We start from the raw sequence: 18,750 nt of genomic DNA, 5'->3' as shown, positions 1-18,750 counted from the left end.
AGTAAGCTCCAAATGAACTCCAAATCTTCTCAAAAAGCGAAGGTTTTTTTTACAATATTTATCACTTTAGCGATATAATTTAGGCCAACTGGCTACCAATACCGAACTGTAGGAAAAGATATTTACGATACCGAAGTTAATTGAATAAATAAATGTCTCCCTTTTATAAATATTTTCAAGCATAACACGGAAATGGCTGAGTGGACTTTATTACGTTCAATATCGTTTGTTTATGCTTTGGATATCTAATAATACAATATTTATGGAATGATGGAGTTCTTATATTAAACGGCAAACAAATAATGGACTACGTTATTGTATTAACCATGAAAAAGCTTTTGGTAGGTACCATCAGGCAGTCAAAGAGTCGTTTGGTGGAAAGGTAAATAAGCCACTTAAGCATACCGCCAGCTGTGAATATATCAGAATAATCGTTGTAGAGGGATTTCTGAAACATTTTGGTATCATTATAATAGCCATTCAAATGTGAGGTATGAGTGGAACCTTACTAATAGGAGACATTAGGCTCTTATCGACCGAAATAGCACGTCCCTATACTAAGTATCTGTTGAGGTGATGTATAATATTTGCATTCACATTGGGAAAATTAGGATACTAATACACTAAATTTTAAATTAAATGACTATAAAAAGTATTTACACAAATTATTATACTGAATTGTCATTGATAGCGTTTTTCTTCTTCCTAGATTATCTTGGTTTTCGTGGGTATGGCTAACACTGACCTCACCCCATCCCTTTACATAAGGTTGAAGCCATCGACCGAAACTAGTTCACATTACTTATTGAAACCATTGTACCTGAATACAACACGCTATTGCTGTGAGTCCAAACACGGCTGATTCAAATAGAGATCCACACGGTGAATCGTGACGAATTCAAGATATTTATTAAAGTAGAAAAGTAATTCCTTCCGGTGTCTTTTGTAACTTTTTTTGTCATTTGATGACTCCTTCGAAACATTAAAATCCTGCCTTAATTGTATCTGCGCAATTTAACGCCAGACACCGGTTGCTATGAAGCCTTAGTAAAAATACAAAAGTTCAACAATCAGTTACGAATAAGTATACCCAAATTATGAATAAGTTCTTGAAGAAAAAATATACTCACCGATAAGACATGACTGACTAATAAAATTAAAGAAGCAAAAGGAAACGAAAGTCAACACGTGACAACAGGATCTTTGGGAAAAAGAAACAATCATTTCCTTTTCAAATCATCATCAAACTTGTTCCAACTGCGAGCTCTCCACTCGACAACATCCGGAGAGCACTATAATTGAGAGTTCACGGTCGTAAATGGTGACTTTCCAGTCACCATACGGCTTGTTAACCTTCTCTGTCTTTTCAAATAAGGGTTAAAAATATCAAACGGTATAATATGTTATGATTAATATTATTTGACATTTGCAAACCTTATAATATTTCCAGAATAACCGATTTCCGATTCATTTCTAAATCTGACTTTTATTATCAGCTTTTTGGTGAAGAGTGAGATTAAAAATCGTCTGAAGTTGATCTTCTCCTTTAATGGTCTCAGGAAAAAAATATTATTTCTTACATTAAATTCAGTAAGAATAACTCCTCAAGACCTTTGATAATTTAATGATTCCTTATACTTTATAGACATGTTTAACACACAACACTCGACCTCCATGGTCGAGTGGTGTGTACACCGGTTTTCATGGATACGCCACTCTGAGGTCCCGGGTTCGATTCCCGGCCGAGTCAATGTAGATTACCATTAGTTTTCTATGTTGTCTTGGGTCTGGGTGTATGTGGTACCATCGTTACTTCTGATTTCCATAACACAAGTGCTTCAGCTACTTACATTGGGATCAGAGTAATGTATGTGATGTTGTCACATATTTTAAAAAAAAAAAAACGTCGTTTGCGGAATCATTTTAGGTGCATTGTGGGCTTAATTTACACGTGTAGTGAATAATGAGAATCAAAAGTTTTCGCATAATCGAACTGAAAATTAATGTAAATGTAGCTCAAAAGTGAGAAATTGAATTAAAGTAAAATTAAATAACCCAAGAAAACGACGTCAAAACTGGTTGAACATCTCATTTTGTTACTACATTAATAACCGTGTTCTTATTTAAAAGAACAGCGTTGAGTTTTGGGTTTCTTATCTCGTTTCAGTCACTTAGCGTAACATACTGAAAATTAAGTCGAATAATGAAACTTCTACGCAATTATGCGACTCATTTAATGTAAAAGAATGTAACGATGTATTTTTAAAAGCGTTTGTTTTATGCAAAAATATATTAATTTTAACATAAAATGGCTTTATTTCATCGGTTATGATACCGATGATTGCGGGTTCAAACCGAGGTAATCCACGACTGAATTCGCTCGGTGCGGAAGGAAAACATCGTGAGAAAACGTGCATTTGCCTAATTTCAACGAAATTGTGCCACATGTGAATCCAGGAACCCGCAATAGAATAGCATGGTGGAATATGATCCTGAATTTCTCCTCAAATTGAGAGGAGGTTTTAGCCCAGCAGTGTGAAATTTGCAGGCTGTACATGTGAGACATTGATATACCAGAAAAATGAAATTTTGACTGTTTATCGGAATCAATCTTCACTATAAATAAATCGTGTCTTTTTACTTATTAAAACATACCCATTACTTTAAATATTTAAGCATAACTTTTCGATTATATTGGTCCTTTAATAAATCAGACACTTAAATACATTTTATCTGATACTAGCTACCCGCCAGGCTTCGCTCTGGTGCATTACTGATACTAAATATACTACAGATTTTTATAAGTTAGGACATTACAATTTTCTAAAATTATCAGTGTTTCTTTACTATATTATCCATCTATTATATATAATTCCACCTACAAACCTTCCTCTCAAATCACTCTATCTATTAAAAAAACCGCATCAAAATACGTTGCTTAGTTTTAAATATATATAAGCATACATAAGGATATAGGGACAGAGAAATCGACTTTGTTTTATACTATGTAGTGAAGAAAAGATCCTGAAAGATGCGTTTTAAAGAGCCTAGAACAACCAATTCAGAAATAAATCGTTTAAACTTTTAGTGTATGGATAAAAGCGATGAATCCGCGCTAAAAGTAATTTTGTATAATAACATCACGTAATAGTACCATAATGTTTTAAGTAAGTTACAAAGCATACCGAAATTCTTGACCCAATTCGCAAAAGCAAGTTATGTAATAATTCTACGGGAAATGAAAGATCATTCAACTTACTTGTTTGGTTATTTGGCAAGTGCTTGAGTTTCAAACTATTGTATCATGAAAGAGTATATTGAACTCTATTAATATAAAAAGACGTTTTGGCAATTATATAAGTATTGATTCCTTTGATAGTGAACAATGGGAATTTTGTTAAGATTCGGTATCAAGTACCTTGTATTCATCGCATACAATAATATTATTATTACGTTAAAGTTATTTATATAAATTTATCCCTTCCGTAAAATTAATATTGGGATCCAAAGCATTCAATTTCCGTGCAACATCGACATCTCATTTCCTCATATTCTAAATTTCAAAGGCACTTAAATATCATAAAGTTATAACATATAAAATATATTTATAGCTATGTCATCTTATTTTACAAGTAGTACTTTATAATTATTATTAAAAATTATTATTGGTACATCAACCCACGCCGTATTAGGAAACTGTTCGGATTTTTTTTACATATTAAAAGAACCTTGTTCCACCGATAAAAAACGATGTTCATATATCCCATACCATTTCAAATTGTTTTCTTAATACCGAATAAGACCCTATTTCTAAATAATGACGAATTTCCATACAAAATATCCTTCCCTATTTAATGTAACCGCCTTATACAGTACTCAGGTACGCTCCATAAAGAATTTCTGTGCCAAATTTCATCACGGTAGAACCTACAGGTATAGGTTGCAATATACAGTTTAATAATGTAACATCCATTTATACGTTATTTACACAAGTATTTGTCCTTTTTCAACGAACAAGAACATACAAAGTAAAACATATTGCTGTTAGCTGCAAAGTTTACAGCTTGACCCACATCTTATGTTCCTTGGGAACTGTAAAGACGAACGAGGAATTAATATTTATATATTTTTTCAAATAACTGTCTCTGTGGAATAGAAGATATAGCTGTAGATTTAAACTCGTGTCCTCCAGGACACGAGTTTAAATTCTAGACTGGGTCAACGAAAGCGTAATGGCTTACCTGTCCGGAGTTGGGGAGTTGGCATAGTTAGGTTCATTTCTGCATCTACACCAACATCTAAATTTAGTATATCTCTGACTGCACTGATTTTATCCTTTTGGAATATGAGAGAAACGAAAATAGAGCATTTTTGAGTTTTCACACACTAGTGTATTACAATGGACAGCCCGCACTAGCCAGCCTTTAAAATCGGCTTTTGTGTCTGAAATTCTATTATTTCATGCATTTTATCACAAGCCACTGTAACAAAAATTTATCAAAGATTATATGACATGACTTGACTTCAATTATTTAATAACGTACTTTTCTGCTGTAATATTTTCTATATTGAATAAGGATTATGATTCATATTTTTTTCTAGTCCATTTTCCTTTTATGAGCAGTGTAACTCAATATACGGCTATCAGCAAAAGCAATATTCACTATTAATATGCAAAAAGGGATATCCCTTGGTTGTTTGTTTACTAGAATATATGCAAATAACTTTGATACGGTACTCTGTTGTATCCCAGAACCTTTATGGTGGCCTTATATAACGATGTGAATACATTAAATTATTTAAATCGTATAGTCTTTACAAATATTCAGCTTCCGAGGATGTGAGTTGTATCTGTGTTTACTTTTGATGTCGTTGGATATCCGCCCTGTATAAGTATAATTTAAATTAAAGGTAATTTTAGGTACCAGTTCGACTTCACTAGGGATAAAAAATAATGTTCATGATAGTATTTAAAATAAACCGAGAAAAATCTAATCTAACTACTACCGTACATACTTGTAAGTATGTAATTATTTAACATATAGGTCCAATTGGTCCATGACTGGAATAAATCTTTCAATTATTTTTTTATAGTATAACTACAAACAGTTTTCAGATTTTTTCTTTTATTTGTACTAGATGATATTATTTCTTGCCAAATTTCATGATTCATTGTCAACGAAAAGTAGCCCAAAAGTGTCCTTTGCGATTTTATTCCTTGTGAGTATCAAAAGTTGTGGGATAAACTGCCGTATCTTTAGATTATGATGACTTAGAAGTTTTATTTTTTACACTACTCCAAGGGCTTGCAGATATCAATTTCAACTTTATACTCGGTCCATAGAAAAGGGTAGAGATTTATAGACGTTTCTATGTAATAGATAGAATTGAAAAATTTACTGTGACCTTTAAGATTCGAAAAGATAATATATTAAAAATTTAAATTAAAAGATATTGATGTGGAGAAGATTACAAGGCGGTCGTATGATTAAAAAATGTTGATTCTTGGTTAGGAAAATTATTTTAATTATTACTAAAATCAGACCCGAGACAACTTTGTGGAGTTTTTGTTTGCATAGTTTGACAATATCTGTATTGTCATATCAAACAATGTCTTCTTTCTTGCATCGACTTCAATAAATGCAACTTACGGCATGCGCAGTCTATATTTTTTCAAGTATTTATTCGAGTGTATTTTAATAATCCTAAAAATACGTCTAAATAGTTGAATTAAAGATACTATGTAATAAATACTGTTATTGTGACTTACATTTCAAAAATAATATTTGTATTCCGACTGTTCTGAAGATATACGAGATTTTACATTTTGAACACTTGATTTGAACACAAACTTTATTTATATCTTTAGCATCTTTATATTTTTAGCAAATGAACTTTGGACTCTTTGACTACTTGGATTTTTGACAATTATCAACAATCAATTGTAGATTTTACATAAATCTGAAAAACTAAACTAATTAACAAAACCTACTTTATGCAAAACATACAATCTTAATATTATAACTCTGACGAGAGAAATACGGTAGAGTCGAGTAAAACGATTACATTATAGTCTTTTTGACTTTGCAATGATGCTCATTGCTGGTATCTTAATTTGCAGTATTATATCATAGATTTGATTATATATATTTGGTTTTTGTATAGGTCTCCCGAAACACTTCCACAAAGTACAAACGTTTTCATGAAACGATATTTTGTCATTCATTCAATCTCATTCATATTTCAGATATCAAGGATAGAACATTTAAATAAATCAATTATTCATATATCTCTCTGTTCTGCACGACAGAGATATTTGATCTGTCCATTCAAATAATTATGTTTATAAAGTTTATAGGAGATCGTATCCCCGATAACAATACTTTTTTTTCTATCGTGTTATTGTCAATGATTAATATTCTTAAATACTGTAATAAAAACTCAATAACATATCAACGAGCTGTCTTATTATTCTTGTGGATTGTATAAAAAGCTGCAGATCCCGAGACCATAGATTCAAGCTCGGCGTTTGACCGTTAGAAAATTACAGGCATTTTCTTATAAAAAATATGTTATTAATAGTTGAAATTCGCTTATTGATAGTAATATCATTGCAATGCCAATTTCTATTTTTTTAAATCACTTGAGGTGAAGAGATGATAATATCTCCTGTTCAATTGGCTATGTATCGTCAAGTATGGCCAACGTGTGGGAAACTCATCGGGGGAATTCATTATCATCGCCATTCATCGTGTAAAAATAGTTATCAAAAGTTATTAACAAATTAGCAAAGTTCTCACAAAATGTTTGCATTTTCTTCGGAAAGACCCCCATTCGGATTTGTATAATTTTATTTACAAAACAAAGACAAACAGTCTCTAATTTCGCGCTCCGATGCGTCATTTTGTAACTCAGAGGATGCCTACACACAAAAGGAAAGATAATACCCGCTGACAATTAGATAAAAAAATTATACAACATTTAATTAAATATACTGTTTCTAATCAAATCCTCACCAAAAGCGGCGGTTAATTTTTTGCTTCGAAGCTATGCCCTCCTTTCCTATTGAAGACAAGGATTAGAATTAATGCCACCATTAATGTAATTGCCTCAGTGCGGATACACATGTGACAGATATACATACGATGTACATTCCCTTAAGATGTTTTCCTTTAATTGAAGAATACAAGGTGAATAATAATAATAAAGTGCATGAAAAATCAAAGTGCTCTGGTTTATTACTGGTTATCTTTAATTTAATGTTTGTTTATGATTTAAGAATTGTATTTATAGTGAAAATTCCACTAAAAAAATCTGTAATAATTAACAAAGACAGTTTATTTTAATTATATTGAACACGTTGTGATGGTCATTATTCATTTTCCAACAACCGCGGCAGAGTTGATGAACAATTACCAACGAAACGAATGTTATGTACAATTAATAAAACAAGTCGAAATAAAAGAAAACAATCACGATTGCAATAATTGGTTCACGTGTAATGTGAAAGTACAAAATATTTATAATATGAAAATGACAGAATTCATTAATGATTAACTGAAATATTGTGGTATTTTATTTATGTAATCTTCCGAATGGAAGAAAAAAAATTTAAGGTACGAACAAGACTGTACACTCCTTAAGTAATGAAGATGAATCCTATTAGAAAAGCAATAATATTGTTCTCATCTCCAGACAAATTTTCTATGACGCAAGTTTATCGTGAGCCCTTGAATTTACTACGTCAAAATGAAGACGTATTTTGTAAAATATTGTTATACTTCAAATGAAAAAATATTTTTTAATACTTTAAAAATATTAATATTATAATTAATAAGTTAACTAAACATTTATTTAAAAAAAGTGAAAAAATTAACGCATATTTTGTATTTATTATGTGTATTTTATATGCCTTTATCCTTTGTGATAAATAATAATAAGAAAACAAAATACGTACTCGTATACTTATAATTTTATTTTACTTCTAACTATTGCATTTCAATATTTATAATAAATAAGACTTACAAAAAGTGAGAAAACAAATAAAATTTAAGTTAATGAATTGCAATCATCCTCCATGACCTATGTCTCGACGTAACATTAATTCTTAATACGAATACCTACGATAGCCGTAGCTAGCCGTCGCGTCGTAACGCGAGGCTACGCAAGGTACGCACATAAACGGTATTCTGGCACATCCACCGTTATAAAAAATATATGATTGAGCATTTTTATTATATTATGCTACTGTTAGAAACCAAAATTAATTATTAACCTGAGCAATATAAATAACTCATTAATTGGAATGGATATACTAAGTTATATTATGTCGTGTGGCCAAATCTCGTCAATGATTTGCCATATTGTACCTTTTAAAAAGCTATTAATAAAGGCTTCGGAATATTAAAACGAATTACGAAAAATGTTCCCTACGCCATACAAAGGCTGCGTTAATAAATTCATATCCGTAGCACAATGTAAACGTGCGCCGAGACGGCGTGGCTCAATTTTCAGAAAATAGAAGTGCAAAAGCCACTAAGGCGATGCAATGAACCTGAAGTCGTCAGTCGTCACTTAAACATAGAAAATATGGAAATTCACTCAACGAAATCTAAAAAACAAAATATTGCTTAAGAAATAGAGTTCTGATGCTGTTTACTACGCCCAGAAGGTAGCAATACAAGGCCTATAAAACCATTAAGTAGATTTATTAATTAGACTTTGGGGCCGCTATGTGGATAAGAATGCTCACACAAGTGCGTCATCAACGATGGCATCTTTGTACGATTAAACGTTAAATTATAATATAAAATCACATTACAAACAAAACATCCAAATTTAGTAGGTATATAGCAAATATTGTTTTATGAATATTATATGTTTATCTTATACCTGATATAATTATTATTAAATATAAGATCGAACGTAAAATAACTAACCTAGGAAGCTTCGGTGCGAACAACATCATTATTCATATTCAGCTATGGTTTTAATTATTTCGTATTAGGTTGGTATTGACTGATGCTTTTGTTTCTCCTTACTCTGTTGTTCTTATATTTTGAAACAATTATACTGAACCACAAACTAATTAGTATAAAAGAAGGTTCACTTAGCGCGATATATTAATGGATGCAGTTTTATTAAATTGCCGACTCCTAAGTTCCAACGCCGTGGATATTCTGTACAAGGCAGTCAGTAAACATAAGATATGTACTCATAAGCTATAAGTACGATTTTTTACATTTAAATGATTAAAAAAGTGAGACAACAATTAAGCAAACAGAACACACGTGATGGAAATTAGTTGTTTATTTTATTTTTATTTTTTCTCCCACCTCTTTAAATCAGAAAAGTTTTATTTTGATGCTTTACCCTTAGAACTCAATTCGATTTTAAAATATTACTCTACTTTATTATTATTGCTTTTGCAAGGATTCAAAAGTGCTTTGGATTGAGTTCATTTATCATATTTGAGGCATTATAAAACTTTTCTTGACTGTTTTAAAGTTACTATCGACATTGAATGTGGCTTCTATCAAAAAACCGAAAAAAAACTTAAGTACAACTAACTTATTTTACTTTTTTTTTAAATTCAGTGTACTTTTAGTAAATGTACATGTTAGTATTTTTTTACAAATAAATTTACTATGAAATGAAAATGTAATTTATTTTAATACAAAACACGAGCGTAATGTGCCCGTGCGTTGCGGAGGTTTGAAAGCTTTATCGTAATGAAAGTATTCTCTTAAGTATTTAATAGAGCTTTACTTATTTTATTTCAGATTTTAATTAACCCACATATTTCAAATTCATTACGGAGTGATCTAACTGGACTGGTTAGTTAGGAACAATACTCGCTTCACGGTCCTGAAGCATTCGAGCTATTGTTCACTCATTCAATTTATTCGGTCAAATGCTGTTCTGCTACAAACAAATTGTTTGTGGTGGTTTCTCATTTGTATATTTGAAAATATAACACATATAACAATAAATTTATAAAACACTTTATTTTTTTCTCTTACTTTAAAAATATATGTAAAATATTTTGACGACCTCCGTGGTCGAGTGGTGTGTACACCGGTTTTTAAAGGGTACGCCACTGCGAGGTCCCGGGTTCGATTCCCGGCCGAGTCGATATAGATCGTCATTAGTTTTCAATGTTGTCTTGGGTCTGGGTGTTTGTGGTACCTTCGTTACTTTTGATTTTCCATAACACAAGTGCTTTAGTTACTTACATTGGGATCAGAGTAATGTTTGTGATGTTGTCTCATATTTATTTATATTTATTTATTATATATAATATACAATTTAATTTTATAGCAATAGTTGGTGTATTGATTACCTAACTGAAAAGTATATATAATAGATGATAGATGTTATAAATTTTAAATGTGTTAAACTTACATCACGTTTAATATGAAATTATTTTAATAAAGAATTATCTGGTCTTAAATCCGTAGAACCGCAATTGCAATCAATGTCAAGGGTATAGACCAAGCATTAAAGATAAAACCTCAAAGACGAACTGTTCATATCGGTTCGTTTGGTCTGAATTGCGTACTAAAGCCCGATGAAAACTAGGACACAATCAGTTAACAATGATTTTGCGGTGCATTGTGACGTCAAGGTGCTTAATCATGTATTGTTTTATTTAAATATTCATGTTCAAAACACGAACTAGTAAATTAATTTATTCATAAATAAATAATTAGACACAGTACGTCTATGTTCCAATGTACTATATGAGTATTGTATCTTTCATTTGTTTCTCTCTTCCGTTGATGAGAATATGTTCAGTCGCGCAAGTTAAGTTGTATGTAAACTACATATAAATCTAGCTGCATACAACAGACGTGTAACTAGTTAAGGCGGATAGATGATTAAACAACTTGTTTACGGAAATGTATTCCCAACTCGTACTCGTAGTACAAAATAGAGAACTTCGTAGTACCTGTTTAGGTGTTATTAAAATAGAGGTCAGCGGGCAAGATGGTATCCTTTGATGTTCCAATTGACGTACATTTATATAACAGAGTATTAATTATCAATTACGTTTATTTTAATTTAACTTTAATGTGGATATTTCTCTTCAATATTTTTTAAAGGCTTATATAAAATATCGGATTGTAATATTTACTTCAGCTATATGTATTTCTCTTAGGCGATTACTTCTATTCTTTATGAGCGTATAAAAAACTCGTATAAACTATCATATATATCACGTTTGCATACTTTATGCGGCTGAATAATAAATTTCTTAGGAAATAGCCAAGAAATATTATTTTCATATCCGAAGTAGGATCAAATGAAAAAGCAGAGCTAACTCGTTCGTCCATATTTTTTATAATTTAATCCGTAAGCGACATATCTAAAATCTCGGGAACAAATTGAGTACTCCGATTGAATATTAAACGAACCTAAAACGAATTTCAATCGTAATTAATTATACAAAGCTCGTCGTCATCGCTAACCCAAATAAAGTTAGTTTTACGTTAAAAATTACCGTAGTCAGTAAGTACATACACTTATTTTAAACGCTAATTTCTTTTATTTATTTCATTTTCCTTTCGACATCTAAAAAATAATACATCTCGTTGTTAATAAACACCTCAGATGTAAAAATGAAATATAGAATTATACAAATAGATCGTAGTGAATATGACAATCTTGTTATACATTTTTTCTTCGAATGTAACTTGTATCATGTGCCAAATAATAATAATTAGAAATAAGTATGTGGTATGCTTTATTTCAAATTAATGGTCCTCGTACTAATTTATGTATACGTTTCGCGCTTTTTCGTAGCCGAAAATTTGCAAGTAATCTTCAATGACTATACATAAACAACATATTAATTAAAGATAATTGATTTGGTGTTAATTCATAAAATTATGACTTATCAACAATTGATAAACATTATATTTTGTATTAAAGAATATATATCTGTTAAAAGAATAAGAATACTAACGCTCGTAATATCCACATTACCACTATTTATATTACATACGTAAGGCTCTGATGGATACGAGAGCACATTTTTCTTTAGGGATAAAGAATTACTCTATTAATGAAAGGACACAATCTCCAGGGGCGATTATGGTATTATAAGTAAAAAAGCTTATGTACAACACCTTAAGCAGTTGGACTTTGTGTTAATAAGATAAGTCTCATATGCTGATACTAATAGTATACGGATACTGTATATCTGAATATGTTCTAAGTATTTAAATTCCGATAAATACAAACAGCTGTAGCACAGCCTTCTGTTTTCTAGATTCATTTGTATACGGATTACAATTTAAGGTAATAAATGTAACAAGGACATTTTTCATACTATTTAAATGAAAATAAATTAATGCGTGTTCATATTTACATAAATAAAGATAATATTTTGAAAATTGTATATTATAAGATTGCATGATAAACAACTGCAACTTTGCAAGGTTACCTATCTACTTTTATATAAAAGCAAAACTTTTACTATAATAAGATAATAAGTAAGTATTTAATTACTTTAAAGGTCAAGAGTAATTTTGCCATTTAGAGAACTAAACTCTTAGCGTAAGATTCTAAGTTTATAATATTTTTTTATTTTCTATGGTCTAGTGATAGATGATTATAAAGTATAACAGATAATATATAAACTTTACGCAGTATCGTTTTGAGGTTTGAAGGACTTAAAAAAATATATGTTGGTACAGTTATAGTTGAAAAAATTATAAATATGTCTTATGATGTCTTGATCTTAATATGTTAGAATAAAAAGACACAATGATACATATGTCTAATAGACATTTTTTTAATAAAAATTATGCAATATCAATACCATTCGATTAACACTTTTGTATTTGTCGTTTTTAATACCTTTCGCACAGTAATAAGCCTTTTATGATGCAAAGTATCCAAGTCCAATTTGCATAATAATCAATTGTATTAATTTGCATATAAAATAAACAAACACTCACCGACCAACAAAAGCAACACAAGCGGATTTTTGGTAGAAACTTCTCATGATCCAGCGCGCTTGCATCGCAATTAGTTGCTGTGGAAACATGAAACAGCTACACTAAGGATTAGGACTTTAGTTAGCTTTATCTTCAAATAGTTCAACGACGCCAAAAAAGTTTACATTTCAGAAATCAAAACACATCAAAACGTAGACAGAAATTGAACAGCCCGAAAGCGAGATCCGAATTTGTTTATCTAATTGTAAATAATTTATTTTCGCGCGTCTGCTATACGATTTTACGTAAACAACGAAAATTCGGGATACGCGTCCTCTCTCGATGCCGGTCGCGATTGCACTAACGGGAAGGCTAGGATAAGGCTTTTTCATACTTTCAGACTTTTGTAAACAAACCCTCTGAAACGATGATTATCGTACTTTTCCAGTGAGCGGCGCCTAATTTTTCTTTGCCATTAAGACCGTATTACATGGATCGGTCACGCTTGACAGACTTACTCGTATGAGTTGATTCGACACAGATTATGATTATGCAATTTTGACGTGTTAGACGAGTGGGCGAGCTTACAAGGCCTGGGTAATGATGCGGAAAGAATGTACCTTTTATTATATGTATATATACACTATGATGTGTTTGTTTGAATAACCTTTATTAGGAAACAGTACTCATAAATATGTTTTAATTTTTTCTATTAGGAAGTATTCGCTTCAATTAAATATTAGTTATTAATTAATAAACTGTTATCAGAACGTATGTGTTTGAATTAAGTTACACGCATTTTAGCGTCGCTTAATATTAAATAACATCCTATTTAATTCATAATTTTAACGTGTTAAGTAACTAAAATATTGATATTACATAATTGTACATAACCCAATTTCGATACCACAAAACTGATATTAATGAATGAAATTCATATTATGTGGTCATAACAGTAACGAGCAATTCAAACACCGGTTGTTAGCTCTGCAAGACATTTTGCAGATCGTACACGGAATAAATAAATATTTCAAATCGATAAACACACCCATAGTGTAAAACAAGCAAACTACGGACTATTAGTACGTGGTTAGAGTACAAGTCATATACTATCTGTTATTCGATCTTAAAATGTTTAACTGTGTACAACATTTATTTAGAAACCTTTTAAAAATTATTTTTTATTTATGCGTATAAATTAGGACAGTATTATATAAATGTAATAGTAATAGTTGAGTTTGCTTATGCGTATAAATTAAGTTGACAACGATTATGTGCTTCTGTTTGTCTATTTTATTCTATCGGGGCCATCCTACTTTAAAATAACTACCATAAATACCATAAATACCATAAACTTAGGAAATGATCGTTAAGTTTTTGTATTATTTAAAATGAAATATTTTGGTTTTATCTAAATATATCAAGGAAAGTTCTAAATTAGTACAGATTAAAGATTTTTTTAGAAAACATATAATATTTTTTAATACTTTAATAAAAAAAACATATGTTTATTCGCATTTCGTGACAGAAAAACACTCCGAAGAAGGTCGATTAAATAGGATTCTTGATGGAAAATGCTTATCTTATACAAGTTCGCAGCCAATGCCAGATTGATTGGCATTTTATGTGTTTAAGAAGAACCGATAAAAAAATCGTTCAATCTAAATAAAAAAGAATGTAAAAGTTGAATGACATTTATGCAAACAAAATATAGAACGTTTAAGGATTGTTCGGGGAGAACTCAGCAGCTTAGTCTAGTGGCAATTTATAGACGAATGTGGAATTGAAAAGGATTTATAGCAGATAAATATTTTCAATGCCGATTTTTATCGGATTTAGCTTCGCTTCTAAAAAGCAAACATATTTATTTATCTTGAATTTTAATAGCCACTCAAAACGCGTTAGTAAAAATTCGAAATTCCAATAGCGTTTAAGTTAAAGTGAAAATAATTGATTAAAGTTGAGATGAGGTTTTTTCTGTTTTACTTGATTTTTCTTACAAAGTAGAGACTATACGAATGTTTACATACCTTTGAATTTGAAATGTATAAGAAATAGTCAACTTTTTATTAATTTCAATGTAGCCACGTCGAATAGTTGGTAAGGCAATGTTTTCTTTTGTATAGTTCGTAACTTTTGGTATTTTTAAAAAATGTGAACACAAAGGGAGAATAGGTACGTCTTATAGTATTAAACAATTCTAGCAATTTTTAAAAAGAAAAGAGATTGAAGAGTATTAGATTTGTGACGGTCGAGCGGGCAGTAGAGTGGCTGGTACCTAGGCCTATTTTAGTAAAATAAAATTAAAAACATTATTATAATATTTCTTTTATTATTGCTTATATATGCTTGTCAATTATATTATAACAGTGGGAAACTATTACTTCTGTACTTATGTTTTATGTATTCTCAATATAGGTTATTTTCTCAACACTAAACTTATTTCACAAATGGGTTAAAACTTACTCACGCGTTTTACATCGCACGTCACTTGTGACAGAATTGGGTTGAATTAGGAAGGAATAGACAAGACGTTGAAATCCTCCGGAGGGAACTTCTCTCAATTAATTTTAATATTGAATATATATGTTGTATGTAATATAGTTTTGACTAACTATTATTATCAATACGAAGCCTAAACCATACGTATTATCGTAATTTATAATTCAGAGAATTTTGTATACTACAATTATGTTTAATATATAATGGTAAGCCTCTATATTTTATACAGGCATTTGAATTTACGACCTCCATGGTCGAGTGGTGTGTACACCGGTTTTCATGGGTACGCCACTCTGAGGTCCCGGGTTCGATTCCTGGCCGAGTCGATGTAGATTACCATTAGTTTTCTATGTTGTCTTGGGTCTGGGTGTTTGTGGTACCGTCGTTACTTCTGATTTCCATAACACAAGTGCTTCAGCTACTTACATTGGGATCAGAGTAATGTATGTGATGTTGTCTCATATTTATTTATTTATTTATTTATTTATTATAATTTTAATGTAAAGAAGCACTTAGAAAGGATTTTAAGAAATTTATATTTTAAGTGGTCCATTGAAACCCGTCATCTTAAGTAAGCTTCATCTGATCGATCATTTTGAAGTGTCATTCGTTAGAGCACAACACGAATACACTTAGTCGTATAAGTTTTTAGGAAGAGAGGTGTCGCACTAAAACCCGCACTATTTTTTATTGACTTAGACGTGATAGGATACCGTAATAGGTAGTGCTAATCTATATTATATAATGCAATATCATTGAGACTTTTGAAATTGATCAGATATTAAATACTTATAAGACAATTCCGATTTAATTAATGATCCTAAAAACTATTATAGCAAAGGTCATTTTTTATTTATATTTTTCAGATATTCATATTACTGCAATGTACAGCAATTAATGTAATCTTACTTGTGGTCATTTATGAAAATTAACTGGATTGATACACATAATGTTGGACGTCTAAATTAATAAAAAAAAAACCTTTATTTTTGATGCGTTTTTCAAATTATATTTATAGACGACGCACTTCACAAAAACAAATGACGTAATCGTAAATATTGAATCCACTTATAAAAATATCATTATATGATAATATATTTATTATTAATATTATCAACATTTCACCTTTCATGGAAGCGAACGCGTAAAGAAGCTGCTGTGAGCATAAATAACTATTTAACAGAACTCAACTCCAGAAATATTATGAAACTGTTTTCGGAAGTTTCATGATATGCAAATTGTAGTTGTTAGAAGCTTACAAAACTAAATATTTCAATGAGTGCCTTGTTCGTAATACGGCGACCATCTAAACTATAAATCCGAAGGGCCTGAGTTCAAATCCGGGGTAGGAATAATATTGTACATATTTTCTATTAAGTATTTTCAATAGCAGCCTGGAGTTAAAAAGTTGAATGTGTTTTAACACTCATGCAAATCATGAAATATGATAAAGTGAGAACATAAAGTATGCATCTCTACCTACTCACCAACCTTAGTCTTTAAGATGGACCACCGATATTCAAACATGAGAATATTATTATTACTTTTTTTAAAGTTAGCAAATTATATTCTATCTATCTATAAAGTAATACACATGTAATCATTTTTCTTAACAGAAACCGTAATACTACCTTACTTTTTTGAAAACGTTTGGTAAAGATGTTTGCGCTGCGTACAATTTTACATGATTGCGTTTATATGTAATATGGATGGGTGAAATCTTTATATAATTATTGTATATCATTTTAAAAAATATGCCCAGATGGTACTCATTGTAGTCAAAATAAAAATTAATGCAGCTTAATAAACTAGGAAAACTCGTACAATTGATGTGCAAAGCTGCGCGTAGCTACCCATAAGCTTTCGACAAAGACACATAAAACGTGGGATAAAATAATAAAATAAAGGTACTCGTATGATCGCATTTAAAACCTGAATATAATGTATGGAACGGATGACATACATACATACAATGTACATACATCCGAAAAGTTAAAAGTCTACGACGGTAACTTTTTTAAAGAAAACTATTCATTCTTACATTTTTGTATACCGATTTATAATTAATTGTAATAATATTTATACAATAAAGAATGTTGACACAAAATATAACATTTTTATATGTATGTATGAATATGTATTTAGACATCAAATAAAATATATTATTGATTTCATATTTACTTACAAACCTTCACAAACTTAGTACTATTGAAAAGTTCGACCAAACGTTTTTTTTGTTTTGAGTTGAATTTCGGTTCTGGTGAGATATCAATCTAAATAATAAATATATTATTTTTATTTCAAAACGGCCAACATATAAAAACTTTTTGACAATTTTTTTACATAACTAAAATTATTAAAAAATATGTAGGTACACTTTGTTGATCCATTTTGATTAGTACCAAATTTCGAGTATAAAATGTTGCGATATATATAATATTCGAAATTGAATTATGTTTAATACATTACTTAAAATAAAACGTTCCTTTTATATTTCATTTGTATTACTAAAAACGAACGACTATAACATATTGTGACAAACATTAAAAGCGTATGTTTATTTCAGAGGGTAATGCATTAGCAATGTATGGAATTTCTGATATCCTTGACATCAAATGATTTTAAGGTCAACTTTCACGTAATACTAATGTATAAATTAAATAGCTTTCTTGCTCAACGAGGAATACATATTAATGACAATTAAACCAATGATAGAAAACTTATACTTACCAGAAGATGTAGTGTGTTTAAGTATAAATATTACTAGATTGAAACCCGGCTTCGCTCGGGTAACATAAATAAAAGTAAAAAAATAAAAATATAAATATCCTGTATATAATTACCTAACTACGAAACCCTGGCCCAAAATTATTATTTAACACAGTTCCTGAACGCACCCGTAAACGTCAAACATGGCCGCCCGATGAACAGTCATGCCATTTAATTTCAAGGATTTTATATTAAAATATCTTGAATATAATAATGTTGCGGATATATGTTATAGACAAAAAATAATTAGTTTTTAACGACCTATATTCGTGAATAGGTTTAGATCGGGTCTATCTTAGACCTGCATGGAATTTTAATATAGAATAAGTAACCGCTTCACAGTTTTAGTCTTGTTATAAATACAGCATAATGAAAATACATAAAGCGCTTAGACTTCAAATTAACAGTTAGAAAAGCAATTATTCGCAAATTAAATTAGATTTACCTACTCCAATCAATTCTTTATTTAACTAAGTTCTGTCTGAGTTTTCTCATTGGACAGATTTAAAGACTCCTAGAATAATCGAAACGTAAT

General features: G+C 30.3%; 1 protein-coding gene across 4 annotated transcripts in view; it reads right to left on the bottom strand.

Moving 5' to 3' along the window:
* The window catches only part of LOC124531036 (galanin receptor type 3), a 64,807-nt gene extending 51,334 nt beyond the window's left edge, over positions 1-13,473 (bottom strand). For 2 of the 4 annotated variants that reach the window (XM_047105469.1, XM_047105478.1), the window contains exons 1-2: positions 13,385-13,473; positions 12,966-13,042 (exon numbers count right to left, since the gene is read on the bottom strand). The gene's annotated coding sequence lies outside the window, so the exon portion shown is untranslated. The other 2 variants (XM_047105451.1, XM_047105460.1) reach the window with 1 other exon arrangement.
* Between the last annotated feature and the right edge of the window lie 5,277 nt (positions 13,474-18,750).

Source organism: Vanessa cardui, chromosome 1, assembly GCF_905220365.1.
Source record: "Vanessa cardui chromosome 1, ilVanCard2.1, whole genome shotgun sequence".
In the NCBI taxonomy this organism is placed as follows: domain Eukaryota; kingdom Metazoa; phylum Arthropoda; class Insecta; order Lepidoptera; family Nymphalidae; genus Vanessa; species Vanessa cardui.
This window is presented reverse-complemented; position numbering and strand designations above follow the sequence as displayed.